Source organism: Arvicanthis niloticus, chromosome 22 (genome assembly GCF_011762505.2).
Source record: "Arvicanthis niloticus isolate mArvNil1 chromosome 22, mArvNil1.pat.X, whole genome shotgun sequence".
Classification (NCBI taxonomy): domain Eukaryota; kingdom Metazoa; phylum Chordata; class Mammalia; order Rodentia; family Muridae; genus Arvicanthis; species Arvicanthis niloticus.
The window spans coordinates 26313754-26337775 of record NC_133429.1 but is presented as its reverse complement, the minus strand read 5'-3'; the positions used below and the strand labels follow the sequence as shown (position 1 = coordinate 26337775).

At 37.5% G+C, this 24022-nt stretch overlaps 1 protein-coding gene and 1 long non-coding RNA gene across 3 annotated transcripts in view; one reads left to right on the top strand and one right to left on the bottom strand.

Moving 5' to 3' along the window:
* Positions 1 to 11475, bottom strand: part of Slc6a15 (solute carrier family 6 member 15) — a 51011-nt gene extending 39536 nt beyond the window's left edge. For both annotated transcript variants that reach the window (XM_076920111.1, XM_076920112.1), the window contains exon 1: positions 10947 to 11475. The gene's annotated coding sequence lies outside the window, so the exon portion shown is untranslated. The remainder of the gene's footprint in view (positions 1 to 10946) is intronic.
* A 76-nt stretch (positions 11476 to 11551) lies between these two features.
* On the top strand, positions 11552 to 22313 carry LOC143436147 (uncharacterized). Its single transcript, XR_013106349.1, has 2 exons — positions 11552 to 11721; positions 22064 to 22313. It is a non-coding gene; the product is annotated as an uncharacterized LOC143436147 (long non-coding RNA).
* Positions 22314 to 24022: the final 1709 nt, after the last annotated feature.

The following is a 24022-nucleotide window of genomic DNA, read 5'->3' as shown; positions in this document are numbered from 1 at the left end:
TCTCTGATACACAGCTACTTAAATTACTTCTTTGTTACCTTGGCTTTAGGAAGCCATCTTTTGCAAGGATTTTGTCCATTTCACCAACTTTACTGGGATGGAGTAACTGCTGATATCCTGTAGCCTTTTTTAAAAGCAATTGCCCTTTTCTTTCATTTCTTTTCATGAATTTGATATTAGGTTTTCTCTATGCTTTTCTTTCTCCCCTCTCCTCCTCCTCCTCTTCTTCCTTCTCCTTCTCCTTTTCAGGCCACACAAATATTTTCTTTTCTCTTCTTAAAAAAAAAAAAACAAAAAAAAAAAAAAAAAAAACTTTCTATTGATTCTTTGTGAGTTTCACATCATGTACCCCAGACCTGTTCATCTCCTCATATTCATATATACATTTATATAAATGTATAATTATACATTTATATAAATATAAATATATTTATATTATTTATTTATATATATTAATTTTTATAGATATTGGAGACAGGGTTTTTCTGTATAGCACTGCATGTGTTGTAGCTCACTTTTTAGACCAGGCTTTCCTCAAACTCTGAAAATATGTTTTAATTAACACATGTAATAAAAATATGCAGAGACATTGCAGACAGAGAGACATGTGCATCTTATAGCTATATCAAGGATAGCTCCTACAGGCTTGGCTGAACTGAACTAATATACAATTTGATAAGCTGCACTGATTTATAAACTCATAATTCTTGCACTGCAACAAGGGATAGCTCTGACAGGCCAGCTAGAACTGGCTAAGCTTTGGCATTTGAAAAAGCTTTACATTCATAATGCACTAGAACACTCATGAATCTCATTAGAAAATTTAAATTTTAACATATTAAAATTTTACTGGCTAAATTTTTCTTTACATAGTAATCCGAGTATTGAATTTGAAATCCCTTCTGGATTCAATTTAGTATATTTTCTAATTTTAACACATAGTATATAAAGTATAAACTACCAGAGTAAAGGAAAAATGTTAAGCTTTATTATAGTGCTTAGGATAAAAATGGCAGACTTTGTTGTTTGCTCTAATGTTGTGAAATAATTGCTAAAGGAATCAGATGAAAAATTTATGAGATCTTGAGATAATGATGTTGACAAATAATAGAATATTTTATCTATATAGAATTCAATCTAAAAAATTCTTTTGTAAAGTATACCCCACTGTATCAATATCTGTTACATTAAGAAAAAAGATAACCAAATGGCATGTTGGAATACAGTTTAAGAATGACAATCCAAAAATCATAATCTATATTTATTAAGTATAGGCTCTGACATACTCTATCAGAGTAACTCAATAATAAAAGGCATTAACACCAACATTAAATACTGGTGAGATTGTAAAGAAATGACCATTATTACATCTTACAGATTACAATATAAATGATACATCTGAAGAGAATAAAACTACACAATTATTTCTGAACCTAATAATAAACTTTTTAGAGTGATCACTGTCTGCATTCAGTTGTACATACTAGAGAAATAAAAACTTACAAAATTTAGATAAAGTGCTAATAGCAGTTATTCACCCACAGAAGACCCCAAAGCAGAAATCATACACGTGTGCCTAAATGAGTGAATACTTAAACAACTAAATACACACCATGAAATTGTCAGTGTTACAAGAGTAAGTGCTATTCCTGCCAGAAACAATTTGAATAGATATCAGGAAAATGATGCTGAGTATAGAAAATAAAAAGTTAATAGAGGTCAACATATCAGTAAGAGGCCTTGGGCAAGACTTAGACTAGAGAGAGTGTGGAACACTTGTATAAAGGGTCATAGAGTAAGAAGTGTTAAACTGAAAGGAAAATGATACAAGATATAAGGATATAAAAGGGGGCAAGAAAGGGCTAAATAACACGAAAGACCCTTCAAAAAAGAAAATATAGAAATGTACTACACACATATAAATAAAAATAATTAGAGAGGGGTTACTCCACACAGAGCTATAGTGAAGTACTAGACACCAGAAGCTGTCAAACAGAAAATGTGGTACATTTGCACCATGGAATACAATTCAGCTATTAAAAACAATGACGTGACAAGTTTTGCAGGCAAATGGATGGAACTAAAAAATGTCATCCTGAGTGAGGTAACCCACACCCAAAAGGACATACAAGGTATGTACTCACTCACAAGTGAATATTAGCCCAAAAGCTCAGAATACTCATGATACAATCCACAGACCATATAAAGCTTAACAAGAAGGAAGGCCAAAGTGTGGATGTTTCATTCCCACTTAGAAGAGGAAATAAAATAATCATGGGAAGTAGAGGGAGAGACCTGGGTGGGAGAGTGGAGGGGAAGGGAAAAAGAAGGGACAGGATCAGATATGGGAAGGGACAGGAGAGAAGTCCAGAGGGCCAGGAGAATAAATAGAAATACATAGCAGTTGGTTCAGGATTGGGGGAGGGGGCTGAAAAAAACACTAGAAAATGCCAGACACCAGTGATGCAAGAGGATCCCAGGACCCAATGGAGATGTCATTAGATGAAATACCCAACAGAGCAGAGAGAGAACCAGAAGAGAGCACCTCCAGTAAATAGGCATGGACCCCAGTTGAGAGATGAGGCCACTTACCCAACTCAAAATTTTTAACCCAGAACTATTCTTGTCTAAGGAAAATGCAGGGCCAAAAAAGAAAGAAAGAAAGAAAGAAAATGGAGGAGAGATTGAAGGAAAGGCCATCCAGAGACTGCCCCACCTTGGGATCCATACCATCTGCAGACACCAAGCCCAGACACTACTGCTGATTGTCAAGAAGTGCTTGCATACTGGAGCCTGGTATGCTGTCCTCTGAAAGGCTCTGCCAGAATGTAACTAAGACAGACACAGGTACTCTCAGCCAATTATCTGACTAAGCCCTGGGGGCCACAATGGAAGACTTAGGGAAAGAACTGAAGGAGCTAAAGGGGATTGCAATCCCACAGGAAGGACAATATCAACTAACAGAACTCCTCAGATCTCCCAGGGACTAAACCACCAACCAGAGTACACGTGGAGAGACCCATGGCTCCAGCTGCATATGTAGCAGAGTATCTGGTATCAGTGGGAGGGGGGCACTTGGTCCTCTGGAGGCTTGATGCCCTAGCTAAGGGGGATGCTAGAGGGGTGAGGCTGAGTGAGTGGGTGGGTGGGTGAAGAGCACCCTCTTAGAGATAGAAGGAAGGGGGTATGGGATGAGGGGTTTGCGGAGGGATGCCTGGGAAGGGGGACAACATTTGAAATGTAAATAAATAAAATAATCAAATTTTTTTTAAAAAAAAGCATTGTTCCAGAAATTGGTTGCATCTTTGAAGTTGTTAGCAAGTAAGTTTCCATAGACAGCCCCCCCAACACTACAAGCTATTATTGTTGCTCTCGATTACCATCCACAACTTGCCAATTAAATCCTACTATAGAAAGGACCAAATACTAGAACCATAGAACATAGCAAAATTAGCTTGGTATACACCTTAAAGCTTTATCTCTGCTATTAGCTTCCATGGCGCAGTAGCACTATTCACACTATCAAAGAAGAAAGTAATCATGAATCACACCCATCCAGGAACCCTGTTGACTACAGTAACAACAACCCTGCCAAGAAATGTCCAAGGGTGCAATAGTGGCATGAATATTATGGCACCAAACAACTACTTTCTGGTTGTATTTATATTTTACTTCTCAAGAAGAAACCCATATCCAGTACCATTATAAAGCCAAAACTCTGTGGATAGTCAGCACATTGGCACCAGAGAGGAACCTACTTCTATTACTCTGCTAACAGGAAATAATATTAGACTGACTCCTAGTGACTCATTATTTATGCTAATAGATCAATCGGTATGTCTCACAGACCTTATGTGAGAAGCTTCTATTTGAAGGAGAGAGGGGTAGGGATAAAGGGAGAACATCCACTGTATGCAGCCTCCCAAGACTCACAGATCGTTACAGAAGAGAGGTGAGAAAAGTATGGGTCAGAGGCAAAGGATGGCTCTTCTGGAAACAGGTGACCAAGAAGCCAAGAAATGTGAGACACCATGAAAAAAGCAAATAAACAACAACAACAACAAAAATCCTCTTACCAGCATAGCTGAGGAAAAAGCATTCCTAGCCAATGGCATAGACCAATTCCTGAAGATCATAGAAGACATCTACAAACTAAGAAAAGTCATACCCGAATGGATATAAGAAGCACACAGCTCACCAAATAGACAAGACTAGGAAAGAAAAATGCACCTGGTATGTTACAGTTAAAATATTTGGTATACAGGTATACATAGAAAAAAAAAAAAAAAGATGTATTGAAAACTCCAAAAGAGGTTCAAAGTTCAAGCCATATATAAAGGAAGACACATCAGAACAGCTGATATTTCAATGGAAACTTTGAAAGCCAGGCAAACCTGGAGTAATCCTTTTCAAATACTAAAGGATGGTGGCAGTCAGCCTAGACTAATATACCCAGCAAAACTACATGTCGTGCTTTGAAAAAAGACACAGAAAAAAAATTCTAAGCACCCTGAAAAATAATGTATATCCAACAAACCAAACATAAAGAATACACAGAAAGCAATGATTGGGTAAAGAGGGGAATTAACATAGCAGAAAGACTGTGGAAAGAAATGTAAAGCCATAATTAGTAAGACATAAAGTAGAACTAAAAATGAAAACAACACACAAAAAATATAAATAATTACAAATGAAAAGTTTGAATGAAGGCTAATACAAAAACAGATTCATAAATCAGTTGAACAGAACACTCTGTCCTGAAAAACATGTGTATGGATAGAATATGCCCAGAGAATTTTTGATAAAATAAAATGATAATGCCAATGGAAAAACTAAAAATATTTTAATAAATTAATCTGGAAACAACTCAACATCCTTAGTCAAAACTACAACTCTTAATGAAGCAAGCCTAAAAATGATACATAAAAGCTAACTCAAAATGTTTTATAGCCTTGAATATAAAATGCATAAACAAGAGGAAAAAAAATCTTTGAGATCTAGAGCTAAGAGAAGAGATCTCAGATGTGACATCAAAAGCAAGACATTGAAACAAAAAATTAATAAGCTATGTTTCAAAACGTAAATCATTTTCCACTATGAAAAGACCTGTTAAGATGATAAAAAAATAAACAATAAAAACATCAACAGCAACAAATACAGAGATCAATAGACTGTGTGGAACTCACCCCAAAGGACACATCTACAACGGAATCCCAGTATCTAAAGCTCAGGAGATATTGGAGGAGAGAGAACAGACACGTTATGTGAGCCAGAATATGAGAAAACGTGCTGCTGTTAAATTGCATTTCCTAGTAGTGACAGAGAAACTACATCCATGACATCTCAGCAATATAGATGCTAAACCACACCAAAACAACTATATGTGAGTACATAGGGGGGATATCTCAAGAGGGTCTGTCTCACCTTTAATCAAAGAATTACATGTAACTAATGACTTCCAGAGAGAGAAAATTAGCCTATCCCAGGGATATGCCCCATCATTGGTTAACTAATACAACATGATAAATCCCCAAATGGTATGCACACAGCCCGCAGTAAATGAACTCAGCGGATTGAATTTATATTTTTATGTGTATGCATACAAAACAATAATAGTTAAAAAGAACCCATCAATAAGGGAGATGAAGAGGGAATATAGGAAAGGTTGGACAAGAGGAAATAGGACAGGGAAGGGGAAAGTGATGTAATTATATTACTTATGAATTAATTAAGAAAAGATAATAACCAAGCTGAAGATTAAGAGAAAGGGTACTGACCTTTTAAATAAGTGGTAAAGCACTTGCCTTACAAGAACAAAGAACTGAATTTGGTCCCCACCAGAGAAAATGTTTGAATGAGAAAAACTCGAGTACTCCGGGTATATAAAAGGTCCTTCAACTCACTCATTAAAAATACAAAGTACAAAGTGGGCGAAGAAACTACTGGATCATTCCACTGAATGTTATGTGGAGGGGAAACACGTGCGCTAAGACTCAATGTTAGCCTCAATCACGGAAACAAAGCCACAAAGAAATGCCACTGCATACCAGTCAGAAAGGCGAAATTCTTTCAAAATCAAAAGTGAATCATTCACGTATCCTTTGTGAGAATGGAAACGACGGCCACTACTAGTCGGGAAACTTCTCTTAAGGAAACTTTTAAAACTGAGTAGGCAATTACTCTATAACTTAGCAGTTACATTCTTAAGCACCAGACCCAGATAAATTAAAAGGTATGTCCCATAAAAACCTGTGCAGGAATCTCTCTAGCAACATTGCTCACAATAGCTCCAGATTGGAAATAACCCAGATGTCATCCTGTGAGTAAATGCTTAAACTCTGGTGCATCTAAGCAGTGGACCACTCTACAGGTACACATAAAAAAAAATGGAGTGAGAATGAACACAATTGTGTGTGTGTGGAAAGATGATGTTTACTGCATGGTTCTATTACAAGACATTCTTAAAATGGAATGAAGTGGATTTTGTCATGAAAAGGAGGCCCAGGATTTTTTTGTGTGATGGGAGGGTTCTATAACATGATTAGAGCAAGGTCAATATTTTTTTAAAGATATATTTATTTTTTATTTGTATGAGTATACTGTAGCTGTACTGGAAGAGGGAATCAGACTCCAATGCTGATGGTTGTGAACCACCATGTGGTTGCTGGGAATTGAACTCAGGACCTCTGGCAGAGCAGTCAGTTCTCTTAATCGCTGAGCCATTTCTCCAGCCCACAAGGTCAATATTTTGAGAATGATTTTATAGTATAATTTTTTAAGAGAAGTAAAAACTGGTAAGAAAGTTTCGTTGTTCCTGTTGTTTGTTTTAACTCATAAACACATTCTGTCATTCCCTAACAACTACAAATGATTCAGTAAGTGTCTCATAATTAAAATTTTGCATCCATGAATGTTTCTGTTTGTTTGTGTGTTTGTTTTTATGTCACTATATAGCTAACTAAATTCAACAATTCAACTACATCTATTATAAATGAAACTGTGAGGGAGATAGTTAACAAATTACATCTAAACTTTTTCCTACAAAATTTTATTATTAAAAAAAAAAATAGGGCTGGTGAGATGGCTCGGTGGTTAAGAGCACTGACTGCTCTTCCAGAGGTCATGAGTTCAAATCCCAGTAACCACATGGTGGCTCACAACCATCCATAATGAGATCTGATGCCCTCATATGGGTGTCGGAAGACAGCTACAGTGTACTTACACAAAAATAAATAAATAAATTCTTTTAAAAAAAAAATAGGTCTTGTGAGCTTTTCCCTCGACTACTTTACCATGTCTATTTTTGTGTCCTTGTTTATCTCATGTTTGGGTAGTCATGTTGGTGACTTTGTGGGTGTAGCTTCTGACATTACCAGCAGAAACAGTCTTAAAGCAAAATCTCCGATTCTCTGGCTCTTAATATTTTTCTATCCCTTCTTCCTCAAGGTTATTTGAGCCTGAGGTACAGGATTGTTTTATAGATGTAGCCATTGGGACTGGGCTGAGAGTGGAGCAGAAGAAAGAGTCTTACCCAGGGAAGATCTCTCCAATTGGTTATCCAATACCAAATGACGAACCCTGTACCTAATATTGTACATGCTGATAAGTATGTATGTAAATAACAACAATCAATTAAAAATAATAATAAAGTCATAAATTTGAAAGAGAACAAAAAGGTCTGTATGGGAGAGTTTGGAAGAGAAAAAAAGGAGAAATGATGTAATTTTAATATGATTAAAAATTATTGAAAGAGCAAATTCTTTGCAAATTTAGAAACACCAGTAATAAGGCTAAATATTCTTTGACCTTTGTACTTCATTAAGTTGATTGCTTGGACTGTTGCTTGAGTACTATTCTCCTGGGAGCCTCTCTTAACATCTTTCATTTTACAATTATTTCTTCTCTGACCTGTTTCTTTTCACGCATCTATTTAATTCTATATCTGCATTTCCTTTTCTTTGATGTGAAAAGTCAATACTTTTGTTCTTAACATAGTAGACTTATTTTAATAACTATACAATAGTCCTTGTGTCTATAGACAAATGTTGTATCTGATTCATTTACACTAGAAGATCCCAATAAATCATTTTGCGTATCTTGCATTTATGAACCTATAGAATAAATTCCTGGAAGGGGAACTGATGAATCAAAACTAATTTTTAGAATTCTGATAAACATTTCCAAGTAGTTCTTTATAAAACTTTGTCAGTTTCCACAAATCACAAGACACTGTTGTACTATTGTATCTTCTTATGCTCTCTGAGTCAGCTTTGTGATCATTTCCAGTCTGATGCATGAGAAAGCTTCCAGGGTGAACATTATACCCAGAGATAACATTCAGTCATATTCAGAGGGCAGATTTTTGCATTAATATAAAATTTTTAAAAACCTGGCTATTAAGGCTAGTTCTCTCCTATATTAAGTAATACTGTTTATTAAAAATTATCCTGCAACCCTATTGTAAGGATTGCTAATTTTCAGAGAAAACGATAACTACTGATCACAACTCACATTTTAGCATAAAATGTTTAGCAGGAATTACTAAATACCATCAAAGCAGTAATATTATTAATAAATTAAGATGAAATCAAAAAATTCTAGCGGTGAAAATGCCCATAACTTTCATGCATCAGACTATGCCAAAGGAATTTTTGAACAGTTCCATCTGCTCAGAAATAACTTAAAGCCAAGTCTGCATATTAATATATCATTATATCCAATCCTGAATGTTTAGTGGTAAAAAATTAACATAATCACTAAAAACTGAGTGATAAATGAAGAAGTGAAAGGAAAAACCAAGAGGTTTTAAGAACCACTTAAGTCTCTTTCAGCTTTGTTACCCTAAGGAAATGATGTTTTTAAACTGGCTGCATAATAATTTCAGTGTTTGGAGAAACATCAATGTACCTCCTATTTCACATTTTTTTGAGACAGAGAAACATTTTTTTAAAATGTACATGTTAAGAGTGGGTAAGTGTATGGTTATAACAATAAAGCTCAAGTTGTAGTATCTAATTTGACTTATTTTTAGATGTTTCAGTAATTTATAGAAAGGCATCCTGTCTTTATTTTAGTATCTCCAAAGAGCTAAATAATTTAGTTTTAAAACTATTTATTGTTAATTAGATGACAAAACATTCATCTTCCAGAAATATGTATGAATAGCTTTTAAATTCCATTAAAATGCCAACTTGGGTTAGTACATATTAGAATTATAGTGGATGATTCTTAAACCCATTAGGTAATGAGAAATAATATATCCGTTAATAATCAACAGAGACACTATTTTTTTTCAAATTTTGTTCATTCATGCCTGCTAGCAACACAAAAGGAATGTACTTCAAGTTTCACTTGGAGAAAATTAGTTAGTTGGTTTAATTTTAAATGTGATAGGGTAATATAAAATCATCTGAGTGAGTGGGAGAGAAATACACATACTCTAAATGAACAAACAAGAAACTTCATTCCGTCAAGTATTTATAAAGTGCCTAAAAAACTCCAGGGTAGTACCAGCTGGAAAAGATGTAATTATGTCTGTATTTTTAAAATGAGATACTCGGGTGTTGAAGCTTGCTGGGACTGCTCTGATCCTGGCTTTTCAGAAAGCTACTGAGCACAGGCAGTCATATAATACCTTTTGCAGAGAAGACTAAAAGGAACCCACATGGTACCCAAAGGAAAGCCTTCATTTCTCTCATTTTTCTCAGCTTTGCACGGAAGAACACAAACCTAGAAAAGGGTATACCTTTAAGGTCTGAGGAGACTAGGAAGGTGGACCAGAGGCAATGGCTGCAGTCTTATTTGCATAAGCACCCAAACACTTACTACGTCACCACGCTGGCCTCCAGGCCCCGCCCACTCTTACTCTAGCCTTTCTCCACTAGGGTGGAGGATGAAAAGAGAAAAAGGGAAGCCAGAGTGCTGCAAATGATTCTCAGATTAGTTATGCTAATGAGCACATTCAATGACACGTCTCAGCTCACGGGAAAAGAGCTCCCACGCATGGAGGCTTTGAAATCGGATGGGTCTCCCTTGCCCCCTAAATACCCCTCTGAGATTCCGATTCATTCCGCTGCTACATGCTGGTGTGCAACTTAAAAGTGCATCGCTTTCGCTTCAGTGTGCTGCCGCACACAGACCGGCCGAGTGAACCAACTATGTAGACAGCATAAGGATGCCTAGTCCCTCTCCAGTCGTTCCTTAAAATCCCTGTGCCACCATTCTTTCCGCCACCATCTCTGCCACTCATTCTGATTCCAGGATGCGCCGAGAAGCCCCAAGCTGCGCTTTCTCTAGCAGCCACGTGCCGAGTATACGCCTAAAGGTTGGTTTTCGGACAGCCCATCACAGGATGTCTCAAGTAGGAGAGAATCAAATCCGGGTCACGTGAACACACTGCCTCGGTAGTCTGTGTTGATGTTGCAAATGATCCCCAAGCCCTCAAGAAAGAGGCTCGCTGTTCTGCAGCCTCACCGCCCACTCCTAGGAATATTGTATCCCAATTTTCCCCGGGAGCGCATCTCTGCCCTGACATCAACTTTCCTCTTGGACTTGCCCCGGTTGAACCCCGCCCTTCAACCCCCAACTTGATTTGGAAAAGAGCCGGTTTCCACGCATGCACTAGGCAGTTTCCACCTAGGTTAGGAAGGATGGCGGCACGTTTCAAACCGCGTGCTTCTCCCCACAAGTGTTGCCTCGGACCCCCACCACCCGAACCCCAGTTTGCACAGGTGCAGGACGCAGAGCCAGCGGATATCCTCAGAAACCAGCGTCACCCTTCCACGATTCCCATCGCCTTTCCTCCTCCCATTCCAGGATCCAGCCTGAGTCTTTCTAGAGCTCCATCCATGCATCTTGCTGTCTTTCTTGGCGCCGGACTCCTGGATGGCTAATAGAGAGCCCCACCCTACCCCCGGCGGTACTCCAGCACCAGAGTGAGACTTTACCTCTGGTGCTTCTTGAGCCAGCACCTCTTAGAGCTTCCAGGTTCCTAGGTCGCGAAAGGGTCGGATCCAGGTGATGGTGAGGGAGGCCGCAGAAGAGCTTATCTGGAGAACAGAAACAGCTTGCCAAGGGTAGGCTTGGTTTCGGGAGTCGCTGTCCTGCAAGCTGGCACCGAGAAACTCGCGAGCGCCTGTGTCTGTCAGGGATATTGCACGGGATGCTGGCGTGTGGTTCCTGGGGGGGGGGGGGGGGGGGGGAGGGCTGTGTATGTGTGTATGTGTGTGTGCGTGCGTGTTATGTGAGTGTGTGTATGTGCATGTGTGTGTGCGTGCGTGTGTGTGTATGTGTGTGTGTATGTGTGTGTGTGTGTATGAGTGAGGGTGTGACGGAGGCTCCCACGTGCCCAGCCCGCTTGTGCAGCGTCCCCTGACAGGCTGTGGGGGAGAAGGGGTGGCTGCAGGCGGGGACCCGGCACCAAGGATCGAGCCAGGTCTGCAGGCTGGGAGCCGCCTCTTCGCCCCACCACCCCATGACGCAGAGGCCACTGCGGCTGCCCGCTGCGTCCTCTTAGCGCTCAGAGCTAGGCCGGCAGCGGGATGTTGGGTGGATCTGGGGAAGCCCCACGTAGAGCCAACAAGACAAATTGGACATTCCCTCCCCGCCACCCCCGCCATTCTAACATCTGTCTCCTAACCCACTCAGCTAAAAGGCAAGGATAACAACTGCAACGGTCCTGTTCTGCTACTTTGCTGGAATCTATAAGAAGTCTAGCCAGAGGTAAAGGATTCTGGGCTCCCACCCCCCACCCCCCCCCACCCCCCCACCCCCGCCACACAAACACCCTCACCCCACGCCATCTATTTACATATTTTGTGAAAGAAGAGCTTCCGGGCTTTGCTTCTCAGCTGAGTCCTGACAGCCTCAAGGATTCTGGCCAGGTTGTGTAAAGTGGTATTAAGAAGTTAATCCTCACTTTAGGTCTGTGCCTATGTCTCAGATTCTTGTTCAAAGGATCTCTACCAGCTAAAGACTGACTCACCTCTTCCAATAGTCAGAGCGTGCTTTCAACTAAGCCACGTGGAGAATTCTTAAAATATACATGGATGAACACTAAGCTTTGCCTCCTTAAAACTGACTGAAATCTTCTCTAAGCAGGACTAGGCATTAAATGTATGGTCATTGAAACTTTAAATGTTTCAAGGGAATGCAAAATGAACCTAGAACATACTACAAAGGATGGGTTTCATTCTTCAGCGAGGTACATTTCATCATTTTCAGATAATTAATATATCAGTAAAAAGTGATCCTTTGTAGGCCTTCCAAGAACTTTCTCAAGTTTTCTTTATGGGCATTAAAAATAGGCAATTATTATGGACATCACTATATATTTTGTGATGTGTAGCTTGTTGCATGTATTTAGAGTTCAGTTATCAGTGGAATTATCTAAGGGGTGTGAACTTTAGTAGGTATAGGTTCCAAGGAAAATGTTCTTAAGTTTTAATGGTTTGTATCCAATTAAGATTAATTTTATTCGTAAAGCCACTACTAGAAATGTTTTCACAAAGTGAAAAGTGTCTTTAAAAGAAATCACAAGACCTAAATTTCAGATCAGAACATTGCTACTAATCCTTTTAAAAGAACGGAGAGATTTTTCCACCAGCCTGTCTTCAAATTCACCTTTAAAAAAAAAATGAAATGTCAAAGATAATCCCTGTAATGCCCCTTTTCTATCACTGCTAATGCTTTTTCATTAAAAAATAAAATGAAAACATCTACAAGAAGCTTTTACTGAAGATCTTGGGTAATAATGTGGGTTTTTTACCCCCCTCAGGTACTAGTGGCAGGCGAATGTTTATTTAGACATAAACATACATTGCTTTATATGTTGAAACTGAAATATTCATACTACAGGTAAAGAATTTCAGAAAGTAGAAAGCACTGTACTCTAAAAACAAGATTAAATTTGCCTGTGCAGGGAAAGTGATATGCTTGCTTCTGAGCAGATGTTCTTTGGAAACTATACACACTTAAAGTTTACATGTCTTAGACTATTCCACTGGTAATGGAACTCTACTCTAAATACATGTATATCAAGCCGCATATCACAAAATATACAATGGTATTCCTAATAATGACTTGTCCTTGGTGTACATAAAGAAAACTTGAGAAAGTAAGTGAAATATTAAGCTTAAGTACCTGGGGGTTGTATCATATTTTCCTTAATTTCTTCAACTAATTAGGATACTGAATTTTATTAATTCAGGAAGTTGAGAAAGATGACATCCAGAAAAAAAAGAATTCAAAGGTTACATAGCTAATTAAAAATTAAACTTAGATCTGCTGTCTTCTGAAGATCTGTCCTCAGCACATGCTTTGAAATATTTTGTAAGATTTTAGTTAGTTTACAGATTTCTTTCATAAGGGGAAAGGAAAGGGGTTTTTGTTTGTTTTGTTTTTTTAAAGAATTATTTGTTTATTTTATGTATATGAGTATACTCTAGCTGTCTTCAGACACACCAGAAGAGGGCATCAGATCCCATTACAGGTGGTTGAGAGCCACCATGTGGTTGCTGGGAATTGAATTCAGAACCTCTGTAAGAGCAGCCAGTGTTCTTAACCACCAGCTATTTCTCAGGCATCTCTTGGCCATCATCTCAGGATGGCTCTCTAAGGAAAAGGTTCTTTAACAAGAGTTAGTCACCTGAAAAACAAGAAGTGGAATGAGAGTGGAAAGATTGTCCTCCTAAACACAGACACACACACACAAAACTACAGTCACAAGTAAAAAGTATTCACGTTTCTCAATGGGGAAGTTAGGCCAAGGATTGTAGGAGCTGACGGGATTTGCAACCTCATAGGAAAAACAAGGATATCAACCAACAAGAAACCCCTTCCCCAAAGCTCCCAGGGACAAATCACCAACCAAAGAGTAAAAAGGGGTACCCACATCTCCAGCTGCATATGAAGCAGAGGATGGCCTTATCTGGAATCACTGAAAGGGGAGCCCCCTTAATGACCCAGGATAGGGGAATGCTAGACCACTGAGGCAGGAGTGGGGGTGAGTGGGGGAGCACCCTCATAGAGGCAGGGGGAGGGAGGAGGGGATGGGGGAATGTAGAGGGGAAATTGGGAAGAGGGATAACATTTGAAATGTAAATAAATAAAATAACCAATAAAAAATTTAAATTGTATTTACATGTCCATTTAACCACAATGCTTTCAAGATTTAAAACTCAATTTGCTAATATCTGCTATGCTAGAAATTACTGAGTGCTTTCTCTATCACTCTGTTTAAAATGATGAGATGGTGTTAACAGGGAGGAGGTACTACACAGAAGAACAGAAGCAATGGAAAAACTATCTCAACCCAAGGAAAGGGAGGTTGGTCCCTCTGACCACATTTTATATAAAATAGTGGAAAGTATCAAATCTATAATAACTGTATCTAGAGCACATGAAAATATGTATGTGTCTCTTATTTAATAATCCTACACTAGCCCTGGAATGATTTATAAACATGCTTGTAAATTCAGTTTTATTACTTATTATTTACAATGGTGTTTTTCCCATATTGTAGGTGTTTATGAATTAAATTCTATTGGAGTTTTTGAGTTGTATTTTGTATCTTAATACTTTTTTCTTTCATTAAAATATGCTGGCTTCAATACATATACACATACATTCATATGTATACATATACATGTGTGCATGTGTGTGACACACACACACTGTACTGGAAAGAAATGGTTCAGTGGATATGTGCATTTGATGCATAAAACCTGAAGACCTGAGTTTGGATCCCAGCATACACACACACACACACACACACACATACACACACACACACACACACACACACACACAAAGAGCCAGCACTCATGGAAGCTGAAATAGGAGGATTATTAAAACTTAACGGCTGCCAGCCTAACTTCAGGTCTAGTGAGAAACCCTATCTCAAGGAAGTAAGGTTGAGGGTGATAGAACAGGGTATCTGACATCTTGGTTCTGTGAGGACAGGTGCACATTCTATAAGAACACATATGAATATATATATATATATATATATATATATATATATATATATGCACACATATATATTTAAAGACAAATAAAACAAAACTATATTTTAATAATTAGATAATTAGATTTTTTTTAACCTTTAAACCTTTGACTATGCAGTCTCCACTTCTAATGTCCCAAATAACTGCATAATCCTTTCCCAATCTGAGTTTAAAAAGCAAACTGTGATGCTCATTTACACTAAAGTTGGTTTTGGTTTGACGTCTACACAGAGGGAAGGTTGGCTGTATTTAACCTTGTGTGTTCTTCCACCTGAGCTAGTATGCTTCTAACAAAGAAGATCAACAGTAATCAAATAGACTAGAAGAAAGTCTTCTAACAAAAGTCATTATTAACAGAAAAGAGACTAAGGGAAAATTAAATCTTAGTCAAAATACAAAGTAGTAAGGCTGATAAGAAAGTACACACACACACACACACAAACACATACACACACAAACACATACACACACACAAACACATACACACACACAAACACATACACACACACAAAGAGAGAGAGAGAGAGAGAGAGAGAGAGAGAGAGAGAGAGAGAGAGCAAAAGAGGGATTAATGGCATGCAAACACCTCTATAAGCATTATAGTTACTTTGAATTTTAGAAACCAGAGCATTGGAGAGAGAACATTTGAGATTCTGAAAAGTAATAGGAATGTCAATTAGCCAAAGATCAGATCAAGTTTTGTCAGGACCCAAAGGCAAAAAGGAAGACAAAAATCATCATCTCTGACAGTTTTCCTTATCAATGGTCTCCACCTCACAGTATTATAAAAGGGGTAGACTTACAGGTCCCTGGGTTACTAGATCATAAATTGTGTATAATTCCAGGAAAATTGGAACTTTTGTCACTGTAGGGTACATGCAGTCAGAAGGTAACTGATTTTTTATGGATTGTAGCTTGCTAGTCCTGTCAATTCCAAAACATAATGTTAGTATAAAAGAGAATGACTAAGTAATTTTCCTTTGTTTAGAACAGACCACATTCATCAGCAGATACTTTCTCTTTTTGTGAGAAAGTAATTTTTAACTCTGATCTATTACTTCTTACATCTTCCAAGCATCTTCTATGCCCCAATCTCCCACCTGAATCTCTTTGTCAGTGATTTTGGAGCTACATGTAGGTCTCATACACCAGAGACCAATTGATTATTGGATATCAATCTATACAAACTATCAGTAAAAATCACAGGGACTTCAGATTATAGGTATTTCTATTCCACATTTTTATTGTTGTTGTTTTTAATTGATGTGCTACAACAAAATCGTTTGCTTAAGATTCTCCCAAACCTAGAACTGATATTTGCTTATTCTTTGTTTTCCTTTAAGCTTAGTAAATGCAAATAGTAAGCCAGTGGGTATTCAAGGTATGTTAAAAAAAAAAAAAAACAGTGAACTTACTGTCACACCAATATCTCTGTGTGCTCTTATACAGACCCTTATAAACCACCATGAAGTTCTTTCTTCTTAATTCGAATATTGCTTCATTAGAAAGCACATTAAAAATGACATCTAGAATATTAAGCACCTTAGAAAAATCCCTTGGTAGTTCTGCATTTATCAAGAATTGATGCATTATAGCAATTGTACTCAGAGACTCATTCAAAAATCACGATGACATTTAAGTTGTAAATAAAATGACTCATGATAAACCACGCTGCATGAAGATCCCACATATAAACAAAGTCAAAATTACCCAATATATATAAATAAGACATAGAAGGGAGAGCTGGTAGAGAAGGAGCCACGACACAGGAAGAGACATAAGCAACCAAAATTCCTATAAAATGTCCCCGAGGTTGTAATATTTGATTGAGTTCTGCTTTGCAACTCATAGTTTATCAATACTTCTCAGACTCAGTTTTACAATTATTTCCTAATTTATTTTTCTAGACAAGGGGAGATTGTCATCTCATTTATCACTGTAGGAAAGTCATTAAAATTTCAAATCACAGCCCAGCAGTGGTGGCACATGTCTGCGATCCCAGCACTGTGGAGACAGAGGCAGACAGATATCTGAGTTCAAGGCCAACCTAGTCTACAGAGAGAGTTCCAGGGCACCCTGAGGATACTCAAAGAAACCATGTCTCAAAAACTAAAATCCAACAACAACAACAAAAAGTTTAAATCGCACACAGATTCAGAAGTGTGCACCTTAGATTATCCTAGTTTGAATGTTTTTATTTATCCTTGATTTAATCAGAAAAATGAAGCTTCATAAACATTTAAGGACAGATACTTAGTATAGAAAACATGACTATATATGTATATCTATATCAGTAGTTTAATAATTCCTTAATTTATTAATAATTTAATTAATTTCAATAGAATCATGGTAAAAAAAAAATAAAGGTTTAAAATGATGATAGTTAATGTGGTCAGTATGACAGACTCAAGAATCACTTGAGAATCTAAGTGTAATGACTGGGGGTTCTCTTACTTAAGTCAATTGAGTTAAGCAATTAGCTTTTAGTCTCTGACTAGGATCCTGGACTGTATAGGTGCAGAAAGGGGTATGAGCAGCAGTACATGTTTACAGCTCTCTGCTCTCTGATTGTGGATGTGATGAGGAAAGATACTGCAAACTTCTGCCTCATTGAGTTCCCTGTCATGACCGACTGTACCCTTGAACTATGAACCAAAAGGAACTCTTCTTTTAAATTACTTTATTGAAGTGTTTCAGCATAGCACCTGGAAAAGAATGTTATGTAGAATAAAAGATACTCACCAGCATTTTCAGATTCAAGCAACATAGCAAGTAAACAGTCAAGGAAATTAAAGACACCACTGTAACCTGAGTGACTCTGTTGAGAATGGTGGCTTCTCCTTTACTGTTTGTTTTTTAAATAATTTTCAATTAGTTTTAACAAAGTCAATTTATTCTAAGTCACAAATAGAAACACAACACAACTAGTTTAAAGAAGACATTCAAACATATGCCTTGTTCCAGATTTTATATATTTCAGTCACTGTTTATGTGGTTAAAATGATCCTTTCTGAAGCAGTGGCTATTCACTTGTTATAATATCTTTCAAAGAGCATTCATGTTTATGACAGTCATTCGAACCTAGGGAAAAAAATTTTTAATTAATAATTTTTATTTGTTTTGCATCCTAATTACATCTTCCCCTTCCTCCTCTCCTCCCAGTCTCTTTCTCTCATAGCCGTTTTCCCCCATTCCCCATCCTCCTTCTGGCCTCAGCAAAGGGGAAGCCTCTCATGGATATAAACTTGCCTAGACATATCAAATTGCATTAGGACTAGACTCCTATTTTTCTCCTATTATAGCTAGGCAAGGCTGCCAAGTTAAAGAAACATGGTCTGATCAGGCAACAGAGGCAAATTCAGCCCCTGTTCCTGCTGTTAGAAGTTCAACATGGAGACCAAACTGCACAACTCTTATATGTGCAGATGTTGTGGTAGATATAATTTTGTTTTTTTTTTATTTCCCCCGCACTTAAAACACACAGTTCAGCATCCCAGTGAATGACTCTTGTCAGCACTGTACATTCTGTAATATATGAATTTCACAACCAAAAGGCTAAGGATGTTGAACATTTCTTCAAGGGCTTCTCGGTCATCAGTGATTCCTCTGTATAGATCTGTACTCAATTTTTTAGTTGGTTTTTTTCTTGTTTGTTTGTTTATATCTAATTTCTTGAACTCTTTATATATTTTCAATATTAGCTATCTGTCAGACATAGGATGGGTGACGATCATTTCCTGATCTGTAGGCTGCTCTTTTGTGTTTTATTGTTGTTAATTATTTTAATTATTTACATCCCAAATGTTGCCCACACTCCTGATCCTCACTTGCAGAGTTCTTCCCCCATGTCTCATCCCTTTAACGTCTGAGAAGATACCCCACCCCAGGGTATCCCCCATCTTGGGGCTAAAAGTTTCTATAGGATACATTATCCCCCACTGAGGCCACACAAGGCAGCCCGCTGCTACATATGTGTCAGGGGCCTTGGACCAGTCATGTATCTCTCTGGTTGGTGGCTCAGTCTCTGGAAGTTCCCAGGGTTCCAGGTTACTTGACACTGTTCTTCTTCCTATGGGGTTGTCTTCCTCTTTAGCTTCTTCAATTGTACCTCTAACTCTTCCATAGGAGTCCTGACATCAGTCCAATGATTGTAAGTATCTGCATCTGTGTAATTCAGCTCCTGGTAGAGCCTCTCAGAGTACAAGCATGCTAGGCTCCTGTCTGTAAGCAAAACATAGCATCAGCAATAGTGTCAGGGGTTGGTGCCTACTCATGGGTGGGATCCCAAGTTGGGCTAGTCCCAGATCGCCTATTCTTTCAATCTCTGATCTATTTTTGTCCCTGCATTTATTTTAGACAGAAGCAGTTTGGGGTTGAAAGTTCTGTGGGTGGGTTGGTGTCACAATACTTCCACTAGGAGTCCTGTCTGACTACTGTAGGTGGGTTTTTTTTTCAGGTTCCATATCCCCACTGTTGGGCATTTTGGCTAAGGCAAACCACATCGAGTCATGGAAGCCTCCCCCATCTCAGATCACTAGGATTTTCTAAAGTTTTTCCCACTCCCCAAGCCCCACCAGCTGCATATTTCCATTCATTTTTCTGGCCCTCTAGGCCACCCTCCTGACTCCTACCCACACCTGAAGATCCTGCCTATTTTCCCCTCCTCCTCCCTTCTTCTACCCAAATCCCTCCTTCCCTCTGCCTCTCAGGAATAGTTTGTTGCCCTTCTAAGTGAAATTTAAGCATCCTTACTTAGGCCTTACTTCTTGTTAAACTTCTGAGGGTCTGTGGGGTGAATTATGAGTATTCTAACTTTTGGGCTAATATCCAGTTATCAGTCAGTATGTAAACTCATATCCTTTCAGGTCTGGGTTACTTCACTCAGTATGATATTTTCTTGTTCCATCCATTTACCTGCAAAATTCATAATATCTTTTTGTCCTTTTGATAGTGTTCTTTATGTTACAGAAGCTTTTCAGTTTCATGAGGTCCTATTTATTAATTGTTGATCTCAGTGCCTGAGCTGTTGGTGTTCTGTTCAGGAAATTGTCCTGTGTGCCAATGTATTCAAGGTTATTTCCTACTTTCTTTTCTATGAGATTTAGTGTACCTGATTTTATATTGAGGTCTTTGATCCACTTGGACTTGAGTTTTATGCAGAGTGATAGATATGGATCTGTTTGTGTTCTTCTACATGCAGACATCCAACTTCTCCAGCAACAGTTATTGAAAATGCTTCCCCTGCCCCATTATATGTCTTTTTTTCTTCTTTGTCAAAAAACAAGTGTTCCTAGGTATTTGCTGACTCTTCAATTCCATTCCATTTATCAAACTATTTGGTTTTTTTATGCCAATACCATGGGTTATTTTTGTTATTATTGCTTTGTAGTCCAGCTTGAAATCAGGGATAGTGATACCTCCAGAAGTATAAAATTTTCTTAAGTATTCTGAGATTGGCTTTTTTTTTTTATGCAGTTGAGTATTGTTCTTTCAAGATCTCTAAAGAATTGTGTTGGAATTTTGATGGAAATTGTGTTTAATCTCTCAATTGCTTTTGGGAGGGTGGCCATTTTTACAATGTCAATCCTACCAATCCATCAACATAGGAGATCTTTCCATCTTCTAATATCCCCTTCAATTTTCTTCTTCAAATACATGAAGTTCTTGTCCTATAGGTCTTTCAATTGCTCAGTTAGAGTTCCAGAAAGATACTATATATTATTTGTGGCTATTCTGAAGGATATTGCTTGATCCAGGACATTTCATCACACTGTAAACTCTGAGATTATGTTATTTCTGGGGGAAAAAAAAACTAGTTGCTTTGTTGTTGTTGTTTCTTTGTTTGTCTGCTTGTTTTTATGATAAATGCCATTTGGGCTGTGTTTAGTTTACAGAGCAAATTATGGTGATTTTATATCCTAGTAAATTGCTGAATAGTGTGCATGTATAATTTAGGAAAAATATCTTCTTTGAGAGATTGGAATCGATTAGTTTACAAAACTGTCTGGGCATAGAAGCCTTTCAATGATAAGTCATATTTTCAGTCTTTAAGAATCATCTGTCTATTTAGACATCTCTTTCCTTGAAGTTATTTTGGAATTTTTTAAATGAATCATAATGTTAAACACATTTCAAATATTCATAACACTACTAAATAAGTATCATTTAAAATCAATTTTCTCACTAAGCATGGACTTTAGTGAGTTCAAACTGTTATAAGAAGCTATCATTAATTGGTTGCCTGAAACAATTAACATTTCTTTCTCCCAAGTCAAAAGGCTGAGATCTACAGCAAGGTGCTGCCAAATGTGGAGGTTGGTGAGATACTCTTCCAGGAATGCAGATGCCAAACTTCTTGAAATATCCTCACGTGGTTTAAAGAAGGAGGAAGCAGAGCAATCCCTTGACTCTCATTCTACAAAGAACACTAGTCACATTCATGAGGGTTATAACCCCATGATGCTGGTGCCTAATTATGGATTACCACAAACAAACCTAACATTTAGCTGGTCTTCCTGCACAATTCACCACATCAAAACCTCAGTGGCTCACACAAATGAACACTTATTCTTTCTCTAGACGTCTGATGTTATACTTTGCTCTGCTCTGTTTAGTGACATGTACCTCCTCTCTATGGGCAGTATCTAAAGGAGAAAACTTGATACAGTGCACATCTCTTGACTTAACAAAAAGGAAGAAGAAGAGCTCAAGCTGAATCTTGCAATAAGCATTTGTTGCTCTTACGGGTGAGCCAGGCTCAGGTCCCAGCATCTATACTGTGGCTAACAGAGTGAAACTTGAATTCTGACGCTTTGTTCTGGCCACTGATGGTACTGAGTCCATGTGGAACACAGCCATATGGAGGCATATGCCCATATTAAATATATAAGAAAAGAAAGTCTGGGAAATAAAATTTGCGACAGTCATGCCCTTACTTTGTAAACAGAACAGTCAAGACATTTTGGCATTTTCCTTTTGTTCATTTGGAAATGAGAATTCTATATAAATTTCTTCAAATCCTGAAATTTCTGTGCTATGTTTTTTTATTTCTTCTTTAGAAAGAATACAGCCTTGGACCCTCAGAGATATCTCAGCAGTTAAAAGAATACATGTTTTTGTAAAGAAACTGGATTCCGTTTTCAATACCAATATTAAAGAGCTCATAACTACTTGGAACTCCACCTCCTGGGCATCAGACAATCCAATATCCTCTTCTGACATCCATGGGACTGCATTCACATGTACAAACTGACACATATGCACATACATACATTCGTAATTAAAAATAAAGGCAATCTTTTCTCATTATTTGTTAGGCTATTTTTTTACTTTGCATCCAATATAGCTTCCTCTCCCTTCTGTGCACCCCATCCCTCCCACTCACAGATCTTATACTCATCCATTACTTTGAAATATCATATTAAATGCATCCAAAAAAGAAAAAGAAAACAAGGAACAAAACTCTCATTCACTTTCAAAAATCTTCTCTTTGTAACCATGTGTTCTTTAGATACAATGTCTATTTTGTAGATTTTTGAAGCAATCAGATTTCCCAAGTAATTCTCTATTGTTTCATATTAATTGCTATTTTCCTGAATATTTGGTAAGTATTAACATTATATTTTTTACCTGATCCAAAATGAATGGCACAAGTATAGCTTTTGTTGTTGCCATTGTTTTGTGTTAGAATACTGCTTAGATCAATCAGTTTACACTGAGCCAGCTTTGTGACATATCAGACAGGCTTCAGATGGCTTCTGACTTTGAAGCACAGAATAAATGACCAGAGGCTATATTGGACATGCCTATTCATCAATGAAAAGAGTCAGGGTAAAGGACAAAAGCCAACCATGCAATTGTTCTTAAGTCTGTTAAAAATGGGAAATGCTGTAATTTGGGAAGGATATATTCTCATTTTTGGTTTAGGTTTTGTTTGTTTTCATATTTCTGAATTGGCTAGTCAGCTTTAAGTCTTTTGTATCCTCTTGTATTTATTCATTTTATGAATTTTACATCCCTTGCTCTTACTGAGGTTGAGCTGATGTTTCTATGTTTCATTCTTTGTATAAGGAGAGTGGCTCACCAATCATAGTGACACTGCTGTCACTATCTTTCCTAGTGCTATTGCTCAATGTCATGACTTTTTCTCAAATGCTACTTCAGCTTTCTAAAGGTTGTTTGTTGCCCTTACCTTGTGGCTTAAAGTTGAGCTGATTTCAAATACATGTATTTCTAATCTCTGTGTGCCTGAACTCCCTGACACTTGGTAGAATGAGACACTTAAGCCTGAGAAAACAGTACTGGCTTGGACATCATAATAAGTCTTTATATTCTTGTATGTATATAGTCAAATTCTCACACTCAAATCATGCTTATTCATATTTTACTGAAGACTTAATACTTGTTCTGCAACTCAAAGTACATTTATGACGATATAAAAAATCATGAAGTAACAAAATGCATTCAAAGAAGAAAAATAATACTGTGTTTTCTTTCTCTATATGTAATTAGAATTCATCACCATCATTTCTTCTAAAAATTATTCCTTAGTTTTTCAGTATGCATTCAGAAACCCCTTTAGGATATCATTTGATCATTGCAGTAGGATGCAAATAAGAAGGTAATTGCCTGTGCTTATATCATCATCTTACCCGGCAGCATTAGCTGAATTATACATATAGAGTATCTTATATGATTTGAATAATTCAGAAATCACTCATGTAAAGAGACAGCCTTTGGACTGATGCAGAAGTATTTAAAATATGCAATCATGCATGTCACCTAAGGGAAATGCAATGATGAATTTTTTGGTGCTAGAGTAAAACTTGAAGGCTTTCAAATAAACTCATTATTTAAATATATAATTTAAATATATATTTGGTTTAATTTAGTAGACATTTGTGAACTTTATATGAATATAGAAACCTAAAATAAATAAATAAATAAATAAATAAATAAATAACCTCAGGCTGGAGAGATGGCTCAGAGGTTAAGAGCACTGACTGCTCTTCCAAAGG